Genomic DNA, 20,757 nt, shown 5'->3' with positions numbered 1-20,757 from the left:
GTCGCGTATAAGGGATAAAACACTGTTTTTTAAATTTTAGGACCAGGTCTGGAAGGACGGGTTGCCCTAGGCCATGAGTGCAACATCACAAACCATAAGAGTGAGATTTGGAGCTAAAACAAATGCCCCCTAATATATGAGGTCAGAAGGGGAACATGATGGCCGAAATATATTATGTAAGTACATGGAAAGGAAGTCTTTCGAGAAACTGAGGAGGACTCCACCAGAATTCAGCCTGCCAAGCCACCAAAAGGAGATCAGAAAGAAACACTGTCTGAGGCGGGCATACCCATGCTCAGAAAAAGTAAAGCATGTCTGCATATCAAGTACAAGCGGATCCACTAAGTATACAAGTATAACTGACTGGAAGATACATAATGGATCATCTGATCATAAGGAGCAAGTACATGTCTGAATATTACATATAAGACTATCAATGATGCTGAAAGATGCAACGGATCACTAAAATCAAAGACTGATCCCAAAAGGTACCAACTGAACATGATGGAATAGGATGGTACTACACTGCAAACTCAGGTGCCAGCATATAGAATGTCGCCATGACTGACTGCAACATATAAGGTGGAGTGGTATCAACTAGCAGCAACAGGAGAAACTGTCAAGTGAAGCAACGAATGCTGATACAACCTGAGGTCTTCACCGATCGTTGTGGTACATTTCTACACCATGGGAATAAATGATCTGAAGTCGACCATGTGAGAAATCGTTTGATTACCGGTCATTGATGTATACTATTAACAAACGCGAGACTACTCACCGATAATGATAATGAGCGTCAAGGTACCCAGTACAATCTAACAAGTGTGAATAGATGAGCTGAAGTCGAACACCTGTAAGAATCTATCGATCAGGAGACAATGATGGTTTCCCACTATCGATAGAGAAGGATCTGCCACTAATGACTGCAAACCCCAAGGTACTGCCAAATGGACTCTAGATCTTTGCCCCAGAGCAATGAGTCGGAGTCGATAGGGAAAGATCCGCTAGAAGGAAGGCATTAAGGCATCCTCCATGAATCTAGCGTGAGTGTAACCCATAGGCCAATAATGTGGAAGGAATCGGATGAAAAAAATGTAGTAACCCAACCGAAGTACGTTTCTGGCGTACACAAGATGTGGCTAGCGCACGGCAGAAACCCTCCGAACCAACCAATAATGAAGGCTGCCACAGAGGCGAGGTATCCACCAATAGGGTCAAATGGAAACCAAGGTACTGCACGAATTCCAATGTGTGATAATGTATGCTGATGTCAAACACAAGGGAAACCACTCAGTCAAAGACCCATGATATTGATCGATGTTGAGCACAAGGTGACCTATCAATAATGAAAATAGGGCCAGGGTGCGGCTCTAGGCCTGTCCTCAGAGCAAGGTGTCGTTGTCGATAAGGACAAGACCCGCCAGCAAGAAGTCAATGGGGACCTTCTCAAACCGGCACGAGTAAACGACCAATATAGCTGATGTGATGATAGACATGATACTGACAACCTGGGATGGCCGACTGAAAAATGAGTCAAGAGACACCGCAGAGAGGCCGACTCAGGCTAACTTCCCTTGAACAAAAGCACGACTCAATGTGACTATGTGGCAGCATATGATGACTCTGTATAAGTTCGCCATGCAGGAGGCACGAACGAACCCTCCATATGATTGGAAGAGATTGCCAATCGGGGGAGAACTGACTCAATAACAAGGTTATGGAATACCTAAGTCAAACTAAATCCCACCCATGCGGAGGAGACTTTGTTTTGAGTGCTTTGTTCAAGGGCGACACGACTGACTCTAGTTGCCAACAATAAATGGAAATAATGTCCCTGTTCCCGCTCTTTTTTTTTGGAATATTTATTTATTTTTTCTTTTTTTGTTAAGCCGGAAAAATAATAAAAGAATGCTATGGTACAGTGGAAAGAACGAGTGTCAGTGAAACAGATGATCTAGTTCCTGGGAAGGGAATGTTCCTATGCTCAATGCTGGGAGGTGAAAACTGGTCAGTGACACTCAGAGGTATGTTCCTTCCACGGATCAGGGTATGTCAAGCTGCAGAAGTCAAAGGTATGCAAGGTTGATTTTGCAAAATTCATGGTCAAAAGTTGGCTTAAACACAAGTCCAAGTGAAGCCGGCTCCAGGCCAAAAGGTGCAAATGGTCAACATGCAATGCAGAAGTACAACTCGACACACATAAGAGCCTCTAGGGTAGAAGGCCAGAACGAAGCGAAGAAGCAAAGAGGAATGAGTCTTCAACACATAAGTCATGGCGGGACTACAGAGGACTCCCGAGCCTACTCAAAACGAAGCAGCATGGGCAACAAATGTCAGTGAGGTGCTAACTATGATGCCCATGTAAAGGGATGGCTCTACCATCTTGTCATGATTTAAAGAATCAGCGAGTGAAAATGGCTTACGAACCATAACATGACGGGGTGGACCCTACGGCAGATGTATCGGTCATATGGAGGCTAGTATGCATAATGCAACGGAAAAATGGTGTCCCTAACCTATATGCCAGTGAAAACACGATACCTGCCATGACGTGTCAGCGGTCATGGAACCGTCTCGAACTGTCGAAAAATGTCCAAAATGTCCTGAAAAACAAACCAAACTCGGCATTCCAAGCTCCCAAGTTAAAAGTCACATGAGGCCAAACAAAATAAAATTTTGAAAAAATTTTGCATTTTCAAAACTTATAAAAGGCATTTTTGACTCACCATTTTCACCATTGGAATGTGTAAATAATTAATGTAAATAAATGATCTTTGCAACAACCTCACCCTTAAATATTGGCGATATAATAATGGATCCCTAACCCGATAAATGTTATTTAATTGAGACACTATCAATTGAGAATCAAGATATACTACCAACGAGTCGATCCCATAAGAGATTGCCTCGGATAATAAATTGATAACAGTTGTATACTCGGCCATATTGTTTGAAGCAAGACCAATACACACGCCTCTCGATACCATCAATTGACCAGTTGGATAATAAAGTACCCAAGCTGCGGAAGCAAGATTCTGAGTGTGTCGACTAGCACCATCGGCGAACCCAAAATATACCAAATCATCCATCAGCACCTGCCACAGCAGACCAAAAAGCATTGATATCAGAAAACGCTCGACGATATATGTATAAATATATACATAAAGTAGAAAGAAGTCATTTCCCAGCCTGAACTAACCAAAGTACTTCTTTAGGTAGAGCCCATTTCGGGGCTCCCCCAACCTACTCCTAGGGATGTTTATAGGTACGATGATCGAACCAATCAATATAATCTCTTCAGCAAATAAATTTGTTGGAGCCAAAGGGACCGTACAAACATCACTAGTCGAACTAGAGGACCAAGATTCGACTTCATGCACAGGGGAACAAAAGTGTAACCGACGATGCAAATCTTCCAACGGTTGATCTACAGCCGTCATTGCTTCGAATATCGCTTCGTCCGATGGAAAAACAATATCCAGGAAATTCGATGCAGAGGTGGAATCAAGGGTCCGAAAATGAGCCACATCACCGTCTATCTCCTTCCCAGAGGAAGAAGTAGAATGGTTATCTATAGAATTATCTATAGATTTACATCTAAGCTCTACTGCAGGTATAAGAGATTCTATTCCACCCACCTCGTCGTCACCTGATGTGGTCACAGATGAAGCTAAGGTTCCAGGATTTGAAGAATAAGGAGTTTGGAAAAACTCTCGTCATAAAGGATCTTTGGAGGATGAAATTGTATCTATACCAGCTGTAGGAGGGGGAAGATTAGACGTACCCATCAATGAAGAGTACATCCCGACTCCAAGACTCTCGATAGGCGGACGGGGGTTACCCACTAAAGGAATAGTAGAGTCAGAGTTTGCTTGAGGATCAACTGGACAATAGTCCAATTGGTCAACCTTAACGATTTTCCCCTCATGAGGAAAGCAAATGACACGAAACAGAGTCGAAACCATGACATCCATCTCATATACCCAGTTCCTTCCTAAGAGGAGATTATAATCTAGGTTAGCGTCTATGACCTCTACTTCAATATTAATGACCTTTCCTCCAACACATATAGGAAAGGCTGGGATAATCCCGTATGGCCTATGAGAGTGACCATCAAATGCTGTCAATAGGATGGGTGAAGGAACAACCGACGGTAATCCAATAGCCTTCCAGCATGACATAGACATGACACACGTGGAAGCTCCCTCATCTACAACCGTCTGAAAAATATTCGTTTTCTGGTAGGTAGACTTTATCTGGAAAGCCATGTCATGAGGAAGTCTCTTTTTGACATTACTCATATCAAAAGTGAGAGCTAAGGAATTACTTGGATCTACTGCCCCCATTGCCTATAGCAAGGCGCTTCGTTGAGCAGGACATGACTGGAGAACCTGTAACGCGGACATAACACATAGACTCTGGGTCAGATCCTCAACAATGGAGTAATTCTCGGCTGCCCTAATATTAGGGTTGATAGTCGCGCATTTTGCGGGACATTTCGGTACCCAAGGTACAGTCTCGACAGAAGGTCGCTCAATATGAAGTGGGTTGTTAGTTTCGGGAACTGATTTACCCTTGGAATTTTCACCTTCACCATAATCGCGTGACTGTGTGGTCACATTAGCGTGAGCACCCATCATGAACACATTTGATGACTTGTCCCCTTCCTGGTTGCCCCCTGCAGAGGTACCAGGGTTTGAACTTGCGACAGCAAGAAGCTGCTTCCCTTGGGGGAAAGGGTTGGTTAACACAGCTTGAGAACTAGAAGTTCCTTGCTGCCCTAACAAGCGCTGAGCGTCTTCAATCCTAGGGCAGAGATGAGTTAGATGGTCTCCACTGCATAACTTGCAAGGAAACTTAACTTTCTTTCTCGACTCACCTTTACCACCACCAACGTTGTTACCGGATTTATTTGCATCGGGCTTCCCATCCGAGTTCTTCTTCTTACCACGTCCTTTCTTTTTCCCATTGGAACTTTGATTTCCTTTGGGGTTATCGGATTGGACCGCATTAATTGAAGAAGTTTGGGAAGTGGGAGGATTAGACAATGTGACTTGGTTGTTAGAAGTAGTTTGTAAAGACAACTGCTGCAATTGATTCAACAAGTTCACTGTAGTTGTGTCTACTGACCCGACGATACCATCCGCGTGCGGACCTGGCTTTGGCTTAGCTAAATCAACCTTAGATCTAAGAGCATCTAGCAAGTACTTTTTTAGGATCCCACACTGAGAGTAGATCAATTCTAATTGCTGGGCCCTAAAAATGGCTTGCTCCTCAGAATAGACCCCAGACATGGAGACATCCTTGGAGATCTCGGGTTGTAAAGACTTCAAAAACCACTCGAGACGGTATTCTGGAGGAATTTCAGATTTAATGAGCCTCTTTCTCTGTCTCCATTCCTGAATATGATCAGAAATGTGGGTTGCCTTATCCTGACGAAAGGTAGCCAGAAGTTCAGTTCCGCCATCATAGCGGACAGGCAACTGAAAGTGATTTAAGAAGATATTGGCTAAGTCGGCGAAGGATGTGAAGTTGCCGCCTGGCAACTCTATATACCACTTGGCCGCATTACCAGTCAAGGTGCACTGAAAGAGTCTCAACCTAATCGAATCATCGATGAGGGAGTTGGATGAGCACCACAGATGGAATCTGGTTACGTGGTCGCCCGAGTCCTCACCACTCTTCCCTTCAAATTTTGGAATGTCCGAAGGGAGTTTGGTTGGGACCGGAGGCCAGGCCAGATTGTACCTGATTGGGTCATTTGTTAACTTAGTGAGATCTGGCAAGTTTAACGTTGCCAGAAACGGAAGCCTAGGAGGACCTAGGGGATTCCACCCAGACTGGGCAGAACTCCCAAAGCTCTGAAAAGATTGTCCTGGAATTTGGGAGGCACCAGGCTGCCCGAAGTGACCAGTAGAACCGGCTGAACCAAAAGGCAAGCCTTGTGGTCCAGCAAAATTCGGAGTTTGACCAAATCCTGTCGTATAACCTCCATAACCCGCAAAGTTTCCTCCTAAAGAATGGTAAGGAGTTGATAACCCCTGGTATGGGTTCCAAGCTGAAGCAAGGGGAGGAATACTTTGAAACATGCTAACCGTGGAGTACGGCCTATTCCCTTGTTGGCTGATAAACGGATTCCCAGTTCCTGCTCTACTAACCCCAGGGTTATTCCAACCTTGGAAAGGATTGTTGCTTTGTCCTACTGAAGAAAAAGGCATGGATCCTACCGTCGGGTTGGAATGTGGTATATGACCACTTCCGAAAGGAAAACCCTGGAATGAAGCCGATCCGCCCATCATGGACATAGCGGCACTAAACGGAAACGATGGAATACCCTGTGATTGGGTGCCAAAAGGGAAGGAACCAATACCAAAAGCATTGGTTTGCGCATTTCCACTCGTGGACGGAATGGAGGTAGACCCCACTAAAGATGTGCTAGCAAAAGATCCGAACAAGGAAGCGGAGTGGATGGAAATGGTTCCTCCCCGCTTGCACCGATGTAGGGGTTTGCATAGTCGTAGCACTCGTAGAAGCCATGCTTCCAGTAGTGGTCATGAATGGTAAGCGCGTAGCGTAACCTGGACTTGATGGTCTATGTCACGAAGTCCCAACGTATTGCAATACGTCTGGATGACTAGATGGCAATGGAGAATTTGGAGCCACTAATGACTCTAAAAATTCTTCTACCTCTACATTATTCTCCGCTTGAAAGTGAACTCGAGAAAGGACTGGAGTGTCCCTCTCTTGCTCAGAAGTGCCAGGCCTTGCTTGGCCGCTAATGTCCCCGAGAGGAGGATCAATCCCCGATGCGTCAACCGGCGTAGGACGAAGCCCGCCGGTGGTATTCCCTCTGCGCCTTCTAGGAGAAGGCTCTAAACTTGGTGGCGAGAGACCACGAAGTCTTCGAGACCGTCTTGGAGATCGGTCAGCCACTTTGAATTTTTTGTTATGATCTAACTAAAGACTCAAAAAATTGAAAGCTAGGCCAACTAGGAGCACAGAGCACACACTATAAAGTCCCTGAAGATACAGCCAGTCAAATAACTTCCAAGTATTTCCGCTCCGGGTGATTAGGACCGGACACCAAAATACGAGAAAGTGAAATATGGGGCCTTCCGAAGATAGTCTGGGATGATGAGGGCCCAGTCCTATCAGCGAAGGTATCAGAGGAAGTTACGCTGACCTCCTAACAACAGCCTGCGCCGGTGCAAGCCCCCAAGCTTCGCAAGGGTGCCCTCCAGTAGTACTGTCGAGAGTGATGCAACGTCGACCTCAGGTGCCACGGGATTCCCCTCCGCAGCCACCTGTGTAGATCCCTAGGAGAAGCAACTATGGGTACCAACTCGTCACAGAAGCCAGGCGGAACAGTCGTGAGGTAAGTTCAGACAAGTAGGAGAGGGGGTATCTCTCTTCCCTGTCTTCACAGACCCTTGTGCTTAACTCCCAGATCCGGAGCTTTCCTGGTCTTCCTAACGCTATTGGATTTGCTCTCGTTATTCAGACTCTTATGTTTGATGTTTTCTGTGGCCTTAGAGAGTTAACTCTCCACTCGCCTAATCCAAGGCCCTAAAATCCTAAACTTGTTGGTGTAACTGACTAAAAAAAAAGTTCTAGTGGATTTTAATTTAGCGCTTGATTTTATTAGGCTGTTCTTTAAGTCACAAGGTAATGGAGATGAAACTTGTGGTGTTTTTATGGACGCAAAAGAAATTAATAAAAATTAGCTATATGCACATGCACTTTTTGTTTTCAATGAAGAGCAATTTCTATGAGGTTCAGAGGTACTTCTAATGTAAACAAATTTTCCTCTTCTTTTCAGACTCCACACTCACAAAAACTAACAAAACTATATATGCCTAAAAGGAGATGCAAATCTATCCTAATGCAAGAACTATATGTGGATGCAAGATTTAAAGACTATTCTAAAAACAAAGAAGGAAAGCTGCTACCTTATCAAATTTGTCTTGCCACTAAAATGCTTAGATAGAAGATGATGTGTTACCAATCATTTCGTCCAAACAATAAAAACAAGTTCTAAGATAAACACAAAGCACTTTCACTTCGCAAAAAAGGAAGTCAAATGAAAAGAAAGTTTAAGAAAGCGAAAATCAAAACTTTCAAAAGATTTTCTTTCAATCAAGCCAAAAAGTCTTTTTCAAAGAATGCTCTCAAAAATACTAACACCAATTATTGATAAATAGGCAACCAAACACTTTTGTGAATTGACACCTTTCAAATGATGAAAACCCAACAAAAATAAATGTGTTTGAAATCGCTCTTGACAATCAAAAGTAGCAATGAAAGTCCAAAATATCAAAAGACAAGTTTTAAGAAAATGCTAACAAACAACTTTCCCGAAACGAAGGAGCAAATGGTCACAAAAATGGTTTCATTAAGCAAACAAAAGGGTCACCAAAACAAAATGAACACAAAGATTGAATCCAATCTTCCTACTCTGCCAAAACAGAGCAGTCAAGATCCTTAACCAGAAATCTTGTGTGTCAACAAACAATGACGCTTGCAATCAACGAAAACAAGACTAATACTCCTTATAACTAGAGAGAGTTCAGAACAAGATGCCCCCTGTTAAACAGAGGACTGTTACTAGAAAATGACTACTTCAAACTGACCCAAACCACCATACAAACATTCAGCAAGACGAAAATTTACAAATCTTGAAAATTATATAATATACGCGCCTGCAGTGATGTGCAGAGTGCATGTACACGCGACTGTAACTGAGGAAACTCGCGTATACGCGGGTTCACTTAGTTAAACTTGCGTATATACGCTTCTGTAATCCAGAAAAACAGCATATCTGAAGATTTTCAAGAAAAATAAAAAATACAGACTGAAAAAACTGGAAAAGCTTAGAGTTCAAGAATAGATCAGACAGTCAGAGCCAACAAACAGAGGGGCTGAGCCTTGATTGGCTTGAAGACTACCCAAACTAGGAACAACAAGAGTGTTGTTCCCCAGCGGAGTCGCCAATTCTGGTTGAGGGGAAAGTACCCCTAGGGTCTTTTGGGTTAAGACTCTACCAGACTGAAAATTGCTTATTCAAAGAAACACACACACAGCCATTATCTTTACTGTAAGCAAATTCTAATGTTGAGGGTACGTACCTAAGGTCCTACGTTCGAGAAGGCCTTTAGGGTCCAAAACCTTCTAGGAGTTCCCTTCTTCTCCTTTGACCTGTAAAACAAACAAATCAAAGAACACAGTAGTACATGGACAAATACTTATACATAAACCATCTTCATGCTATAAAGTTAGTTATAAAAATCTTTAAGTAACTACTTGCATAAGAATTCAAGACAAGAATCTCATGAGCACAAAGAAAGATTGTTTCGGGAACCAAGACGTGTTTCTTTATTTAAAGGCAAATAAAGTACATATGACGGAAAGATTTCACCTGAAACACCTTCAGCAGGCTCCAAGCAAAGCCTCCTCCCAGATTCGTTCCAGCCTCAAGCCTCCAACAAGAGCTCCTTCCAAGTCTTACTCAATGGTGATATAGAGGATGAATGATCACCAATACACATGGAAACAAGGGTTTCCTAGGCAAAGTGGGGGAAGTGCAGAAAGCACCAAGGACTTCAGACCTGCTCTAAGGGGAAAATCTCAGCATAATAATCTTGCTCTCTTTTTTCTCTCCTTTAGGCCTTCCCTTTGATGTCTTTTTATACCATCTCCAAAGTAGTTTTTTAGTTAGGAGTTGGTTGGGAACAGTTGTGCCACGGGCACTAACAGGTGATCAGCAGGTAAAACCCGCGATCTCCGCCCGAAAATAAGGAATTATTTATTTTTTTTAAGTGTTTTAATACATACACGTGGGTTGGGTATACACAGACCTGCGTGTACATGCGTTTAACTCAGGGCAATGTCGCGTATAAGGGATAAAACACTGTTTTTTAAATTTTAGGACCAGGTCTGGAAGGAGGGGTTGCCCTAGGCCATGAGTGCAGCATCACAAACCATAAGAGTGAGATTTGGAGCTATAACAATGGTGGCAGTTGACAAACTTACCAAGTATGCACACTTTTGTGCATTATCACATCCATTTAAAGCTAGTACAATTTCTACTACATTTATGGAAACAATTCAAAAGCTACATGGAAACTCAAAGATTATTGTAAGTGACAAAGATCCCATTTTCACTGGAAATTTTTGGAAAAGTTATTTTCTTGTCTTGGTACTCAGTTAGCTCATAGCTCACCTTATCATTCTCAATATGATGGGCAAACTAAGATAGTAAACAAATGTTTGGAAGGATATCTTTGTTGCTTTGTATCTGATAAACAGACACAATGGTTCAAATGGTTTCCTCTGGCTGAATGGTGGTATAACACTTCCTTCCATAGAGAAACAAAAGTGACCCCATTTATGGCACTTTATGGGTATCAACCACCATCCATCACATCATATTTAAGAGAAAATTCTAAGGTTCAGGCAATGGAACATCACATTGAACATCAACAACATGTCCTCCAACTCTTAAAGGATAACCTCGTGTTGGCATAGAATAGAATGAAACAACAAGAAAATCAACATCGCAGTGGAAGAAGTTTTCATGTAGGTGATTAGGTATTACTACGACTACAACAATATAAGCAAATGTCCCTCAAGCAAGCTAATAAGGATCTAATAAATTATCACCAAAGTACTATGGTCCATACAAGGTGTTGTAAAAGATTGGTACTATGGCATACAAATTGGAGCTTCCTGCAACTTCTCAATTGCACTCAGTTTTCCATGTTTCATGTTTAAAGAAGGTTATAGGTGACAAGCTCCCAGTTCAAACAATATTGACAGAACTTGACGAGCAAGGAAAAATTATATTGGAACCGGAAGTAGTCATAGAAACAAGAACTTGACAGTTACAAAATCGATCAATTTCAGATTATCTTATCAAGTGGAAGATTTTATCCGCTGAATATTCCACATGGGAAGATGATAATTTTATGCAGAAGTATCCATAACTATTCAAGTGTTGAGGACAATGCATTTTTGAAGGCGAGGGGCATGTTGGGTCCCTATAATACTAGTGATTACCCCATTACTATTGTAATTATACCCATTATTTATATTGTTGTGCCCCTATTTCCCCCATATTGTTATTACTGTGCCCCATAGAATCCCTCTATTGTTATTTTTGTGGCTTTATATTATTATTGTTAGGTCGGCTGGATTATATTGTGACTCCTTAGACTCCTATATATAGAAAGGAGGTTGTTGGCTCGAAGAGGCTGAATTCTAAGGCGTTGATCTATCTTTTTTATCTTTTCTTGAGCTGGCTTCATAACATAGATCCATAGCCCGCACAGAGAAAGAATATGAATCAGTAGTTACCTCGTAGTTATGCCTATTCCCATTTAGAGAAAAACCAGTAATAGGGGCAGTTGCATTATTATATTGGGTTGTGAAAGCACCAGAACTGAAACTATCTATAGCTCGAGGAGTTGCTTCACCAACAAATGATCCAGTGTCTCTAGGTAATAATAATTTTATGCATGCAATGGAAACAAAGACATAAGTAGGAGAATTTTTTCCATTCTATGAATGATGGGCCTGATCCCCCACACACATATGGGTAGGAGATATCACGTCGTTGTCCAATCCGTCAAGAGAGGCCCCCATAAACAACCGTTCGTCCACAAAAGTAACCCATGTGGGGTAGCAGTTGTGGTACAACAAAGTAACTACTTGCGCAACCACCTTATAATAAGTTTAAAATGATGGGAGTATATAACAACAATAGACTAGAAATAAAGGCATGTGGGTGTGGCCTGGAAGCAGTGGAAATCAAATGGAGACAGAGACAACTCGTTGTGGGTTCAATATTTGTTTTGTCCTATCATCATGAAATGGGCTCCATATGAAACATGGGGCTCACTGAACGGATAATTGGTGATGATCGTTCAACTTACCAAGATTCACTTCTTCCTTTTTCGACTGGAATACTTACCTGTAGATTATTTATAGCTTTTTCCTCAATTGGTTCAACCAAGACATAGATTCTTTTATAGCTTGATAGGATATTCAGTAACAACTAAGAAGACAAGATTATGAAATATCCAAGAAAACACTACCAGTAGATAAGTAAGTAATAACAAGATCAATGGAAATGTCTATAAGCATAACTACTCTTTTTTATATGTAACTCAATCTAATCTGGAAGTGGAGGTCAAGTTGGATCTATTCTTTCTTCCTGATAGTTTCTTTGTATACGATGCCTTTTGTATACGATGCTTTAATGAATTGATGATTAGGAATAGATAACTCGATCTTAATGTCATTCAAAAGTGGTGGTAGTGCGTCAAATAATAACAAGGAATGCATTTATTTCTCATTCCGTGGGATTAGTTACCATTTGAATCATAACATCCCTACCCGATTGGAAGACAATTACCTACCCAAGTCTTTATGAAAGTACCTATCCATTGGAGATTAGCTGGGAGGTACCATAAAGGCTCATAAACACCAATAGAACAAGACGAGAGTAACCAAGCCAGATATCTCTTATCAAGTGGAACTACACTATTAGGATTCTAATGTCAACTACACCGCAAGTTCATGAGCAGGATTTTCTCATCTGCTAGAGTATGGTTTTTCATTAGCAGCACAGGTAGACTATGGTTTTTCATCAGTAGTAGTAGGGTTTGTTCCTATAGTGGAGCAGCACCATGCAACCTATCCTTGTTCCCAAAACCAATGGGACCATCATCTTAGTCTTACCCCGAGAAAATGGGACCATGATCTCTAGTCTGATTATTAGCGAGGAGGACTATGCAAAGTTAGCCCTATGATTATGTGCATGACATGAAGTTATCCAACAGAGTAGGATATGAAGTGGAGATTATGCAGGTGGAGTTATGATGAGAAGTCAGATTCGATAAGTTGGATTCTTGCTATGACTTACGTTACCTAGAACAAGGCCACCGTGATCTTTCACTAGTATGATCACTCTTATGTGCTATGATCAGTTAGTATGATGATATAACTCAGTATGACTCTTCGCTAAGATCAGTATGATTATTAGATATGACATTCACTATGAAACTAGCAATATATTCCCTATTCAAATTAAACATGAAAGAAATGAAGTGAGTTCGCTGGAGGAGGTTCTATCTAGTGGAGTCAAAGAGGATTAGTTGGTTATAAATAGTATTGCAAGGAGGAGCTATCTATAGTCTTGTTAAGATGACTAGAAAAGCTTAGGCCTTCTCATTTCTTCTATTAGTATAGCTTGGTATTAGGAGAGCTTAAACTATTGGATGAAGGTGGTAGCTTTACTCCTTGCTTGTGTCCCACTGGCGAATAAGATGCATTTATAGGTTCTTCCACTGCATATCTTACTTCAACCAAATTAATAGGCATTGGTTAAACTAAGTAAATCTCTCTAGTTATCTCATCTACTTTTCTTATGTATCCCTGGCTTAACAATAACCTCAAAAAAGAACTCTTGAAGTAACAACAACTGCCTACAGATTCATCCTTCTAAGATACGCTTATTCAGCAAGTACTTTAGAGCTAAATGGTCTGTGAAAAATTGATAATGGCCTTCCAATAGAATAGATAATGGTTGAACTTATGTAGATCATACACCATGTCTATCCCTTCCCTCCCTTTAGTGGTATAGTTGTGCTCTTCTTGAGACAAATTCCTAATTCCAAAAAAAACAAGGTGATTGAGATTCCCTTCCATTGGCTACACAAGAATTGCTCCTAGGGAAATGTTGGATGCATCTACATGGACATGAAATTCCACATTCCAATCAGGAAACATTAGGAGCACTTACCCACTTTTCTTTCAGCCCTCCTGTTACGATTCATATATTTATCTAACTCCCTAATGCATGTAGGTACCTTCTCCCTAATGGAGTATACTTCTACCCCAATGCTTGGATGGGGTTTCCCACCCCGATATGAGTCATGAGAAGCTGATCCAAAGTACTATATATATTCTTATATGCTTGAAAGATAGTCCCCACCCTCCATAGATATAGATTTTTTTCCACTCATGCTTTGAAGGGTATGTCCACTCGCTTGGTTCTTCTCACTCATTCCTCTAATATTTCTTGAAACATCTCAATCTAATATGTAGATAATAGACTTGACATGGTAGTTCGGATAAGTGTTAGAAAATTATATATTACGGAGCAATGGAACACATAAAATATTGCAGAAATATAAACACAGAAAACGCACAAAACAAGAGAGACACAGATATACGTGGTTCACCCAGTTTGGGCTACGTCCACCCCGAACAGACAGTCCTTCCTTTCTATTATCCAACAAAATGAAGAGACACAACCTACAGCAAATCCGCTGTAATATCCCCTGTTTTCTCTCACAGTCTCACCTCTCTGTTTCTCACCCACAGAATACACATCTATATCTCAGCCTCAAATACAATGCCCTCATACAAAGAGAGGGGGTTGCCTTCTAGGGAAAAAACCCTAAACTAAACATAAGTTCTACCGTCAGAGGGTTGTACAAACTTCCTAGGGTATACATCCGGCTGAAACAAAGACCTCTGAACAATCATGCTCCACACACAACAATAAGTTGTTAAGTGGTTTTCACGTATATGATGAATAGACGTATTATTACGTATGTAAAAATGCAAGTCCTAAGGGAGGGATTGCTGCAAGAGTAAAAGTCCCTTGACCCGACTCTCATAGTGCATACATAAATGTACTTTAGTTTCATTATGAATCTCATTTATGCACTCATAAGATAGGGAGATAGATAAGAGATTGACTTAGAAATAGGTTATTAATTTACACACTTCCTGAAGTAAATAAATTAAGGTTGGATTATTTATATAAGGTTATGTGAGCATTCATTCTCATATCTCCTTCTCTTTACTTGCAACTATGGATCCCACTTTCAAATAAACGAACAAAAAATTATAATGTTTATCCATAACAATCTATTTTGGGAGAGAATAACAACAATTTCTCCCATTCACTCACATAACTTGGTGAGCATAGATGTAGTTTCATCCAGGAAGAATTTGTATATTGGACCTAACAAGCGACATCATACCTTTCTCATTAGGGAATTTTTGATCAAGTTATCCAATTATGAGAAGCAAGAAATCAACACAGTAGGTGGAAAGAAAGAAATTCTAATAATGGTTAGGAGTTGGAGAACCATACGTAGCAGAAGTTCCAGCAGTGGGAAACAAATCTAGGTCCGTGATTAATATTTTGAATCTTTTGGTTTTGTCGTTAGGAGTCTAGTATAACCAATCCCATTCCATCTTATCCGCCTAGTGATAAACTCAATCATTTATATGCTCCCAAGCCCATCTATAAGCCATATTTTTCTAGTCGTATTCGCTCTAGCCAAACCAACCCTCCTCTAAGCGTATTCCTAAAATCACGATGGTTAATATTTATATCTCTCCATGGTCAACAATGACAACTGAGATGCAGGAGAAGGATTACAACTCAGAGGTTCTTAGTAGCGATATGCGAAAACATATTTCTTCGTTTTCATGGGGAGGACTCCTCTTGGAATCAGTGGAAAAATAGTATGGGGATGATTGCAATGGTAGGTTGGCAGGGATATGGAAAAATAAATATGCGTACGTAGAAGGAAGTATAGGGTGAAGTATCAGAAATCTAATCCTTCTACCACTTATTAAATGGTCTCTATCGGAGTGTTCCACATCGCATCTCCAATTGTTCCAAAGATTCTTGTTCCAGTAGGTGCAACCTTCAATTTTCTGCCTTTGAGAGAGTCTTCTTCTAAACCACTATTGAGGAGTTCGGAAGCACAAAAGAAAGTGATAGATAGAAAAAAACGGTAGATTTAGAGGCTGATCCTAGGTTCCGTGAGGGCTAAAGACCATAAGGGAGAGGAATAGACCTAACTTTTCATGCTTGAACCCACCTCATAGTTACTTGTTCTACCATAATTTACTTACTACCTTCACCATAGGGGAGAGATGAAGTGTTTCCTACCCCAACTCATTTATTCTACTAGGAATATGAGGGAGGGGAGAGAGTAGCTGCTATGAGGAAGAAAAATCCCATGTTTCCCACAAACTATTTCTCTACCGTACTACCTAGACATGTTATACCTGTACCACTAGAATGAATCACTTAGAGGCCACTTCTATAGACCTTTTAGAAGTAACAGATGGATAGATGGATGGTGGTAAATTAGTTGAGAAACACTTTTAGCTGCATGCCATGATGGTTTATTAAGCCAAGATGGTTTCAATTTAGCTAAGATTGTTTCACTACCCCAGATTGGTTCTCAACATGCAAAAGAGACATCTTTGAATGGATTGTATTGTGGTTCATTGGCATTGAGCTTGTTCGATGGTTGGTTCGTCGTAGGCTCTCCTATTGGCATTGACACAAGCGAATAGGATGCCAATAGAAAAAAACACCCCATCTGAGATGTTTTTCTATAATGTCACCATAAAATAAGCTGATCAGGCGAGAAATAGACCTTTTTATAGTCTTTTTTCATTACCATTATTACATATATAATATGACAACACTTTTCATTAGCAAGACTAACTCACAAACCAACCAACCAAGAAAGGACAAGTGAGTGCCTCATTTACAAATTGAAACTTCATGACATTTAGTGACAACAACCACTTACTAAAGTCAAGAATTGGGAGGTAGCACAATAGGATATAGTTACCCTTACCCCTATGAACATCCTCTAGAAGAGCTTCATGGTTAGTGCGAGATCAGGATTAGACTAGCCAACCTCAATTTAGCTTTAGACCATAAAAAAACCCTAGGACGATAGAGTGAGAGAGGATCGATCCTAACCCACAGCGTTGAAGCAACACCATATTACAATGTGAATTGATTCAATCAGCCAACATGCTCTCAGGAATCTACTTGCCTAATGACAAATGCATGAAAGATATCGCTTATCTAGTAGTAGTCTACTATGTTTCACCTGTTTACCCAATGACTACGGTAAAGGTAGTTGGTCACCCAACAATAGAAGTTTTAATTAATTAGTGAGCGCAGATTACATAATATCCACTTATACTTGATCGAGATTGAAAACTAGAATCATATCAACTCGAAGAACCCTACGCAGTGTCTGTTTATCAAATAGCATCATCTAACCCAACAACACCAGCAACGTGTCATGTTCTAGGCCCATCATCCATCTCTTGACCAGCATAGGTGTAGATAAAATATGCACTTATACCTCGGTAGAAGAACACCATTCTCATCATTGGATCTTCCTAGAATGCTCATACACCTAAAGTTTTATTAGTACCTACTAATGGTGGCTGCTAGTACCTATTAATCTAGGCGTAGGCAGGGGAAGGAACAAATCTATAGGCAAAGGGAATGTAAACAAGTGATTCAGTTAATCCATTAGTTAATTCAGCATCCATTGAAGCAGTTGAAGATACATACCCATACCCAGAAAGCTAATCCAGCTATATAGGACCAATAGTTTATCTGCCACCACCAATAGTACTAGCAACAAGACCATTCACAAGAAAAGTAGATGCTTTTTTAGTTGAATATGTAGTTCACTCTATAGCAACAGGTTCAACATAAGTACATCTTATTGATTAAGCAAATGAACTAGTACCTTCTGATTGAGATGATGACCTTAGTGATCGAGTTGTGGATGATCCATATAGAGACACATATAGGGAACTAACCACTATGCATGGGGAACGGGAACTAACCACAACATTAGATAAAACCACCTAATGTAGTAATAGAGATAGTGATCAAGATGAATATGATAATTTTAGGTCTTGACGTGAACGAGCTGAAGGAGCTTTTCATGATCGATATAGAGTAAAAGGACCACCAGTAGTGATAGTAGTAGATATAGCACAAAAAAAAAAATAGATCATGTCGGTCCAACACCAATAATAGTAATACAGCTAAAAACATAGGGTCTCTTTACCAAGAGAAAACAAAAAGGCTACAGAAACAGTGATAGTACCTCAATCCTTTCCATTTTGAGATAGAGAGCTAAAGTCTTACTTTCTTGTTAGAGAGCGAGATCCAGTTAGTTCCACATCTGAACCATATCCAATCACACCAATAGAGTAAGGAACAACAGTTGTAACAAGATTTTATCCACTAGTATCACTCACAGCATATCCTGTAGGTAGATTAGTAGCAAAGTAAGCACTCTAATCACCCTATGCAGATCATCCAAGTCGAGAACCAATCCCAGGCATTGAAAAATAAGAGAAATGACAAGAGCAGTAGTAGACTCCTATGTTTATTTAGTAGATTAAGAAAATGAGCCAGGACCAGCAACATATAATCCAGAAACTATGTTAACACCAGAAGCAAGGGAACATCAAGACCTAGTAGCAACAGTAACCAATAAAGTAGCACCCATAGTAGAAAGAGATGGAGATGTGTTGGGTGTAGTTTAAGTCGTTTCATTTCCATATCAATACCTAGAAGCAGATAAAGAACCAAGCCTAGAGATAACCCCTAGTTGACTAGTAATCATGTATCACCATGGTCACTATTTTGTATCCCTTATTACCGTAGTACTAGCATCCCCATTCCTATTCCTTGCTAAATCATTACCTAAGATGGTCCATCCAAAAGCTAACATAATAGGATAATAAATGTTCACAACTGTAAGAACATAAGTATAACTAGGTGGCAAGGCATAGGTTGAATAAGGTAATGTGTGGGAAGTATTCGAGAGAGTAGTTGCTTAAGAAATAGCATCGACAAAGGAAGAAGTGCTATTAGTGAGAGTTTATAATCCAATTAGAACCATTCTAGACCCAGATCAGGTGGCAACATTTCTGAACTCCGTAACAACCCCATAACTAGATCACACAGCAAACTCGGGAGAAAGAGTATGCTTTAAATATAGTTGACCCAAAATCTATTCATATGGAAGCAATAGTCATTTCCACTGAGCGAGATGCAAAGTGAATCATGGGTGCACTTTAAACATGGGTACCTATAGGGTACAAAATGGGAGGGGAAGACCAGATGTTGTAAGTGTCAAGTCCTGATTAGGGCTAATGAACACTCCTAAACCCTAGATGGCGAAAAAACAAGTTATATTAGATATAAGAAAGCTACAGGAACTACTTAGCAAAAACGCACTTAGGCCACACCCTTAATCGTCAATAGAAACAAAATGGAGGAGAGGATGCATATGCATAGCTCGACCACCGAGAGAGGTAATCTCATCAACAATAATAGTATACTGTTGGAGGACATGAATACTTAAGATCGAGATGCAAAGTAAGAAGTCAAACTAGTAACAAAGCAAGCATAAAGAGAGGTGGAGGCTAGTGCATAAATTCTCATTTGAGATTGATAACCGTAGGCAGTTTCGGACCAAATCCTAGAAGATACAGAAGCAATTTCACCACCAAGAAGTGTTGTTCATATCGGGGAAATTAGGAAAGAAAATAAACATTCAGTTATACATTAACCAAGAAAAGAACATAACTAACTGTTAAACTGAAACCAAACACACAAATAGACACACAAGATTTACGTGGTAAAACCTTGATAGGGTGTCAAGGAAACATCCATGTAACTGCTATTTCGGTATAAAACTAACTAGTTACATTTTTACACAAATTTACTTAATTCGTTGTCAAGCTTCCAACAAGAAGATCAGTATATTTATCTAGTTGCTCGAGCAAATTCAATTCGAGTGCAAGATCCCTTCCAGTTGTTATAGAGACAAATCGTGCGCAGAGAGAGAATCTGAATCAGTATTTACCTCACAACCAGTAACAGGGGCAGTTGCATTATTATATTAAGTTGTGAAAGGACCAGAACTGAAACTATCTATACATCAAGGAGTTGACTCACCAGAAAATGATCCAGCATCTTTAGGTAATAATATGTCTATGCATGCAGTGGCAACAAAGACAGAAGTAGGAGCATTGATTCCATTATATGAATGATGGACCCGATCATGCACACACTTATGGGTAGAAGATATCACGTCCATGTCAAATCTGCCAAGAGAGGCCCCCATAAACAATTGTTTTTCCACAAAAGTAACCCATGTGGGGTAGCAGGTGTGGTCCAAAAAAGTAACTGGTTGTGCAACCCCTTATAATAAGTCTAAAAGGATGGGAGTGTATAATAGTAATAGACTAAAAACAAAGGTTGTGTGAAGGAAGTATCGTTGGCTAGCCTGTCTTGGTGGTCACCAAGAGTTTGGGTGGGGATTAATGAGGAATAGATATGATGGTGGAAATATGGTGGGGCACGTGGGTGTGTCTTAGAGGTAGTTGAAATTGAATGGAGACAGAGACAATTGGTTGTGGGTTCAATATTTGTTTTGTCCTATCATCATGAAATGGGCTCCACATGAAACATGGGTCTCAATGAACTGACAAGTGGTGATGATCGTTCAACTTACCGAGCTTCGCTTGTTCCTTTTTCAAGTGGAATACTTACCTTTAGATTATTTATAGATTTTTCCTCATTTGGTTCGACCAAGACATAGATCCTTTTATAGCTTGATAGGATATTTAGTAACAACTAAGAAGACAAGATTATGAAATATCTAAGAAAGTAATACTAGTGGATAAGTAATTAATAACAAGATCAATCGCAATGTGTATAAGCATAACTACTCGTTTTAATCTGTAACTAGATCTGATCTCGAAGTGGAGGTCAAGTCAGATCTATTCTTTCTTCCTGATAGTTCCAAAAGTGGTGGTAGTGCATCAAATAATAATAAGGAATGCATTTCTTTCTCATTTCGTGAGATTAGTTACCATTTGATT

The sequence above is a fragment of the Pinus tabuliformis genome, chromosome 2_2, assembly GCF_031772625.1.
Source record: "Pinus tabuliformis cultivar Carrire ecotype Pingquan chromosome 2_2, CPIR1, whole genome shotgun sequence".
Lineage (NCBI taxonomy): Eukaryota > Viridiplantae > Streptophyta > Pinopsida > Pinales > Pinaceae > Pinus > Pinus tabuliformis.
Note: the sequence above shows the minus strand (reverse complement) of the source record.